The sequence below is a fragment of the Oncorhynchus mykiss genome, chromosome 19 (assembly GCF_013265735.2).
Source record: "Oncorhynchus mykiss isolate Arlee chromosome 19, USDA_OmykA_1.1, whole genome shotgun sequence".
NCBI lineage: Eukaryota > Metazoa > Chordata > Actinopteri > Salmoniformes > Salmonidae > Oncorhynchus > Oncorhynchus mykiss.
The window spans coordinates 43,474,918-43,483,463 of record NC_048583.1 but is presented as its reverse complement, the minus strand read 5'-3'; positions in this window follow the sequence as shown (position 1 = coordinate 43,483,463).

Sequence of the window (8,546 nt, the reverse complement as noted above, 5' to 3'; positions counted from 1 at the left end):
CTCTCTAAAATGGTCCTTTTATCCAACAGGTCCATCCCAACAAGAGTCAGAGTCCAGCAGCCAATCAGATACGAGGGATTTTTCCGGATTCCTGCGCATCAGGCATTATTACGCGCCTTTGGAAACGGCTTATTCCGAAATAACTGATATATTATAAGGCTGTAGGTAGGCTACACAAACCAGAGTGTCAGGTTAACCCAAAACGCCTGCGGATAAAGAAGATGAAACAGGTGGACTGATTTGAAGAATGTAGGCTAATACGAAGCTATGCTATCTATCCAATGTACTGAGAAACATAAATAGCCACACGCCGTTTGCTATGTTTTTCATTGATATGTGTGACCGTTTATACTGTATATAGAATATGACAATTATTCTGGTATTTAAACGTGATCTCGATATTACACGTTTCATGCAGGATTACAATTATTTGAGAGGGATTGAATCGACCTGGGATCTGGATTAAGTTACCGATTTCATAAAATAGCCTCTTCATTGAATATATTTCAGACCAGCTTCTAGTGCTATTTCTATCTTCTATGATCTCCATGTCCATCCGTTGCCTCACATGAACGGATAATTGATCTCCAGATGCTACAGAGGAAACCACACAGAAATCAAAGCCTCTCCAAAACGACAGCTGGACGCGAACACACATCTCTGCCTCGCCACAGACTGCTATTTCACAACAGCGGCAGTACATTACAGATTATGGAGATATTTATTTCACATGAGAAATGGAAAATTAGGAAACAATCTGGGCTACCAACGCTTAGGCCTATTAGAAGCTATTTATTAAACAACGTGGTGTCTAATTAATTATACAAACAAAAGCAACATTAGCCTACTGTTTCACTTTCAATAGTTTAGAAAAGGATAGGCCGAGTTGTTTTAAACCTCTTAAACCCCAAAAGTTACTGATGCATGGGGAGCATGCTAAGCATGCGTGCACGATGTTCAAATGAATAAAGATGATTACCATTATCAAAAATGTCACCATTTTATCGGATGTTTAATGTGTTACATACATTTCTTTATTTGTCTTTTTAATTGCTTTTCTTTTCAATTCACATTTTAATCCCCGGCGCAATCCAACGCAATTTATATGCACAATTAACATTGTTTGAATAAAGGCAGTTTATGTTAAATATTTGGAGAGAACATGCAGGCAGGCCTATTTTAACGTCAAAATCTATTTCGACTATTTTGTTCTAAATTGTATCGAATTAGTCTATTTGAAAAACATAGATTTTATATAAATTAAATTGGCATTATTCGTATAATTGTTCCAACAATAAATTAGATAGCCACCAGGTATTTTCCACAGAATAAGTCGTTTCATTTGAGAGGAATAGTATACTTCATTTGGTTCAATTCACAGAGTGACCTACTTAGTTAGTTTCGAATGTAATGACATTTTATTGGTTACATACACATATTTAGCAGATGTTATTGCGGGTGTAGCGAAATGCTCTTGGTGTAGCTAAATGCTTGTATATGGCAGCATTCTTTTGTCAAGCTGTTGTGAGCAGGTTTACGATTAGGCCTACTAATGGGTCAAATAAGTCATACAATCATTGTTTTCCGCATAGGGTTTGGATGCGTTTGGACATGTGTGTGGGACAATTTGGACATCTGGACAGATAATTACACCCAGATAATTTATGGAAATGAGTTGAAACTATCTGAGGGGGACAAAGCTAACTCCGATCTTATCTAGGTGCCACGTGGTAATAGATTAATAAATGTCCTGGTTTAAAGTAGACAAGAAGCGCGTTAGGTATTATGCCTACTTAGTTATTCCACAAGAAATGACACATACTGATTCGATGGGAACTTGATGTTATTGTGAATGTGAACATTTACGGATGATGTCCAGCCATGGCTACTGATAGAGACATAATCCCGTTGGAGCCAGGTGTGGGTTATCATGTATAAACAAGACACCTCATACCATTAGCCCACAGGCTCTCTGATTTACGTCAGGCTAAAACCGACCTATCCATGGCTACAGAGCGGTTCATTCAATATACAATTTACACTTTGAAGATAACCCCATTTCGATGTAGATACAGTGCCTTAGGAAAGTATTCATACCCTTTGATTTATGCCACAGTTTGTTGTGTTACAGACGGAATTAAACATGTATGAAATATATATTATTTCACCCGTCTACAAACAATACCCCATAATGACAAAGTGAAAACATATTTTTAGACAGTTTAGTAAATGTATAGAAAACGAAATATAGAAATATCACGTTGGGCCAGTACCCGACAGGTTGCTAGATCGAATCCCCGAGCTGACAAGGTAAACATCTGTCGTTCTGCCCCTGAATAAGGTAGTTAACCCACTGTTCCTAGGCCGTCATTGTAAATAAGAATGTGTTATTAACTGACTTGCCTAGTTAAATAATCATTTTTAAAAAATTGCTAGGCAACCATTTTCAGATTTTGCCATAGATTTCCAAGTAGATTTAAATTAAAACTGTTCTTGGTAAGCAATGCCATTGTAGATTTGGCCTTGTGTTTTAGGTTATTGTCCTGCTGAAAGGTGAATTAATCTCCCAGTGTCTGGTGGAAAGCAGACTGAACCAGGTTTTCCTATAGGATTTTGCCTGTGCTTAGCTCCATTCTGTTTCTTTTGTATCCCGAATACAAGCATACCCATAACATGATGCAGCCACCGCTATGCTTGAAAATATGGAGAATGGTACTCAGTAATGTGTTGCATTGGATTTGCTGTATTACTTTAGTACCTTGTTGCAAACAGGATACATGTATTGGAAAAGTTGTATTCTGTACAGGCTTCCTTCTTTTCCCTTTGTCAGTTAGGTTAGTATTTTGGAGTAACTACAATGTTTTGGATCCATCCTCAGTTTTGTCCTATCACAGCCATTAAACTCTGTAACTGTTTTAAATTCACCATTGCCCTCATGGTGAAATCCATTAGGAAGGACGCCTGTATCTTTGTGGTGACTGGGTGTATTGATACACCATCCAAAGTGTCATTACTAACTTCCCTATGCTTAAATTCACTGCTCGACTGAGGGACCTTACAGATAATTGTGTGTGTGGTGGAGATGAGGTAGTCATTCAAAAATCATGTTAAACACTATTACTGCACACAGAGTGAGTCCATGCAACTTTTATGTGACTTGTTAAGCACATTTTTACTCCTCAATTTATTTAGGCTTGCCATTAACAAAGGGGTTGAATACTTATTCACTCAAGACATTTTTACACATTTCTAAAAACATAATTCCACTTTGACATTATGGGGTATTGTATGTTGGCTAATGATAAAAAAAAATCTCTATTTAATACATTTTAAATTCAGGCCGTAACACAACAAAATGTGGAAAAAGTCAAGGGGTGTGAATACTTTTTGAAGGCACTGTAAATAGCCATTAGGGCATGGCAATTTGTGTCAAAAAGGAAACGTTTGGTAAAATGGTTATTCTGGCAGGCTAAATTGCATTTTGTTCTTGAAATGTGTGATTATGTCCATATCTGATCTAGTCAATGGGGTGAATGAGTCATGGATGCTAAAACAAAATAAATATTGTAAACTACATCAAACTGTTAAAATTGAGCCACTGATTAAGAGGGAGAAAAACATTACCGCAACAATTACTCGATCACCAGTTGAAACTAATTAGGAGGCTATTAAGTGGAAATTTCATTACGGGTAATGAAGAAATCAATGTTATCAGGATATGCTAATGACGCATCAGCCAGTCGAGATAAACCCATCTATTCACATGGAACCGTGAGTCAGGATGACCTGTCAATTACACCGTGTGTTCCTGCCCTCACTCCACTTCTGTTGCAATCTATCGCGGCTTTGTTGTTTATTGTTGCAAGAGACCCTCTTTCTCAGTATGGCTTTTAATAATCCATCTCCATATGAAAATGACTCCACCCTGATTTACATGCAGAGGAGAGGAGAGTCTAATAGGGCTCTAGATTAAGGGAAGATTTAGTTCAGTCATTCGTGTATTTGGTTGCTCATCAAAGACCACAAGATCTGAAGGCTGCAGATTAAAAGGCAAACAGCTGTTGCAAAAATGGGTTTATCTGTTCTGTTCCCCCTTTCCCTCTGTTTCCATCTTACTGTGGGAGAGTTGTCATGTTGTGTAAACCAGATTGCCCTCAAATGAGAAACAAATATAGGTTAAGATTTCAACTCGACGAAAGGAGGCAGAAATGGAGAAGAAATAAACAAATGTGTGCTTCAACTTTAAACCACATTATTACATAGCCATTCCAAATATGACTATCTAGTGTGTTAGACAAACTGAGGTCATCTGAAGTAAACTTCTTGACCTTCATAGACGAGAGATCAAACCAGAGGATGTTTAACTGTCACTTTCCATTTCACCAGATATCTTAATGTCGCAAAAAAAAAAACTCCCCCTTTGAATATGAATGGAGTCTTCAGTCTGCTGTCATTTTGATGGGAAAAGCTTGATGTCTATTTATAATGAATAGGTAAAGAACTTTCAGTATACAGGAAGGTCACTAGATGATGGGCTGTATAAGTAATATAACTATGCATTTGCACAGCCCCTGCAGATTGCTTGAACTTGATATCTCATACTATGCAATCTAAATGAAGGATCACTGATGCTCACACAGCCATACATCTGCATTCACCCTATACTGTGCAGATATAACAAACGAGACGCAGCATTTTTCAACTCTAATCAGACTGTGCCAGCAGGTAAATCCAACACATTTTGTGATTCAGCTGTTATAGTTCTGAATCAAGCCCGGCTCCTAACTCTATAGCTCTGTGTTGAAACAGGGAGCCTGTCCTGATGACAGAACACATCTTGTGCCGAGTCAAGGGAAAACTAAAATACTGCAAGAGGTTCTGTTTTTTTTCTTTCCCCAAAGCGCTGCCAAGGGCGTGATGACCCCCTGATGCAAAGTGAGTTTGCAAGCTCCAGTTCTCATGGCTCCTCTACAATGGCGTGTTTGGGAGCTGCCTGCCGGCATTGCTTAACTAGGCGAGGAGTTGATTAATTTGCACTAATTGACAGCTAATTAAAGGCCTGAGGGCACATCGGATTGACGTTTGTCGGGGCAGCGAGGCTCGGGGAGGTCAGGTCTATGTATTGTTGATGGATGGAGGAGTTTTTTTCTCTCTGTATAGACGACCCCTCCATGGGGAATGACCTGTTTCTTGAGGAGCATGTCTGGCTGGACTGGAGGCTTCGCATGACAGGCAGCCACCAGCGATTGCAGCATATTGTGAACGTCAGGTCACTTACTGTGTCAACGCTCAGTAGACTGATCAATGTACATCAGCCAGTAACAACAAGTGTTAGCCAGCCAACTCAGCAATATGCCATGTAAACCAGTGTCAACCAGTCAGCTCTACACTACCTGAGCTAAACAGTCCCTTTTCACACTTCTAATGATGTAAAACTTCTGTTAAAAGCTTCCATAGTGGTTATTTGACAAAAAACAAACACACTGTACACTAGACTAGAGCAGACCAATTAAACAGACTACAAGGGACCATAATAAACCTTGGATGCATTGGGGGTAAAATAAGTAGATTGCCCTCCTCCCACATTTTAAATTCCTGCCCATCAGTCGATGCTGCACATCCACTCCCCTAACCCCATCCACACAGGAAAACACACACGCTGTCTGGGAATGGGGAAATTATATATATATATATATATATATATATATATATACACACACACACAATACAGTACCAGTCAAAAGTTTGGACGCACCTACTCACTCAAGTGTGACAAGACATCAAGACATCAAAACTATGAAATAACACATATGGAATAATGTAGTAACCAAAAAAGTGTTAAATAAATCAAAATATATGTTATATTCTTCAAAGTAGCCACCCTTTGCCTTGATGACAGCTTTGCACACTCTTGGCATTCTCTCAACCAGCTTCATGAGTTAGTCACAGCTCCATGAGGCATTTCAATTAACAGGTGTGCCTTGTTTTAAAGTTAATTTGTGGTATTTCTTTCCTTCTTAATGCATTTGAGCCAATCAGTTGTGTTATGAGGTAGGTAGGGTTGGTATACTGAAGATAGCCCTATTTGGTAAAGGACCAAGTCCATATTATGGCAAGAACAGCTCAAATAAGCAAAGAAAAAAAACGACAGTCCATCATTACTTTGAGACATGACGATCAGTCAATGTGGAACATTTCAAGAACTTTGACATTTTCTTCAAGTGCAGTCGCAAAAACCATGATGATGGTTTATGATGAAACTGGCTCTCATGAGGACCACCAAAGGAAAGGAAGACCCAGAGTTACCTCTGCTGCAGAAGATAAGTTCATTAGAGTTACCAGCCTCAGAAATTGCAGCCTAAATAAATGCTTCACAGAGTTCAAATAACAGACACATCTCAACATCAACTGTTCAGAGGAGACTGTGTGAATCAGGCCTTCATGGTCGAATTGCTGCAAAGAAACCACTACTAAAGGACACCAGTAATAAGAAGAGACTTGCTTGGGCCAAGAAACATGAGCAATGGACATTAGACCGGTGGAAATCTGTCCTTTGGTCTGATGAGTCCAAATTTGCGATTTTTGTCTTTGTGAAATGCAGAGTAGGTGAACGGATGATCTCTGCATGTGTGGTTCCCACCATTAAGCACGGAAGAGGGGTGTGATGGTGCTTTGCTGGTGACACTGTCTGTGATTTATTTAGATTTCAAGGCACACTTACACAGCATGGCTACCACAGCATTCTGCAGCGATATGCCATCCCATTCGGTTTGAGCTTAGAGTGACTATCATTTGCTTTGCAACAGGACAACAACCCAACACACCTCCAGGCTGTGTAAGAGCTATTTGACCAAGAGTGATGGTGCTGCATCAGATGACCTGGCATCCACAATCACCCGACCTCAGTTGGACTGCAGAGTGAAGGAAAAGCATCCAACAAGTGCTCAGCATATGTGGGAACTCCTTTAAGACTGTTTGAGAGAATATTAAGAGTGTGCAAAGCTGTCAACAAGGAAAAGGGTGGCTACTTTGAAGAATCTCAAATAATTTGTCTAACACTTTTTTGGTTACTCCAAAAACACATTATTCCATGTGTTTTTCATAGTTGTGATGTCTTCACTATTATTCTACTATGTAGAAAATAGTAAAAATAAAGAAAAACCCTTGAATGAATAGGTGTCCAAACTTTTGACTAGTACTGTATATAATCGTTATTTTGTAAGAGTTGAAGCTGGGTCCGTGCGAGAGGCAGGGGGTGCAGCCACTTGGGTAGCCTCTGTCTGTGTGAATCGGAAAGACAATTAGGGGCTTATTAGCAACCTGTGGAGATGTGTAACTTGTGGAGAGTGAGAGCTCCCCAGTGTGGCCAGAGCCCCTGCGACATCTCCAGCCGGGAACAGTCCGAGACATTGTCTCACCTAATTATGCTGGACGGACTTCTTTTTGTTTACCATTCAGCATGCCTGTCTGATTCCCTTTCTGCCTGGCCGCTAGCTCCGACGTCGCTGGAAGTGTGCTAATTAGAAAATAAATGGTCCTAGTAATTATGTAAACTCTCATTAAAAGGGACGAGAATGAGCAATATTATTTTTACGCATTGTTTTGTGTAGGGCCTCTACTTCCAATCCTCATTAAATGGAAAAATGCCCTTGTAGCAGGGAAGCACTCTCATGTCACAGCTCCTTACATGTCCAAAGCCAGAGAGGTGCTCTAACAGAGTGTCTATGGAGTGGCACATGCATGAAGTTATTGCCCTAATTAAAAGTTTGAGTCCCCCAAAAAACTGTCGCATCTTGAAACCAGTTTCTGAAGTGAATTCCATTGTATCCTACCCTATTGAAAGATGCAATTGTATTCACAGACGCACACTGAGGTTGATTTCCAATTCGGTTGATTAATAAATATGTTACTACACTAAAAGATGTAGGGCTGGACAATATACTGTTTTTTATGATATACCGGTACTGATGCACGGACCGGTTTTGGTTTTTACTTTACCTCCTATAACGGTATTTGAATGTTTGGTTTGCTAAATGTGATAAGCTGTGTGTATGCTGTGTCAATTTTTATATACTGAACAAAAATATAGACGCAACATGTAAATTGTTGGTCCCATGTAATATGAGCTGAAATAATAGATCCCATACATTTTCCATTCACACAAAAAGCTTATTTCTCTTAACCATGCCAGCCCAGGACCTCCCAATCTGGATTCTTCACCTGCTGACTGGACAGCTGATTAAATTGAGGAGTATTTATGTCTCTAGTAAAGCCTTTTTGTATGGAAAAACGAATTCTGATTGGCTGGACCTGACACCCCAGTAGGTGCGTCTATGCCTCCCATGGCTGGGCCCTGCCCAATCATGTGAAATCCAGAGATTATGGCCTAATGAATGTATTTCAATTGACTGATTTCCTTATATGAACAGTAACTCGGTAGAATCTTTGAAATTGTTGCAAGTTGCATTTATATTTTTTGTTCAGTATCGTTTACTTTGCTACACGAGTCATCTCTCTCTGCCGCTTTCCACACAGACCTAACCCCG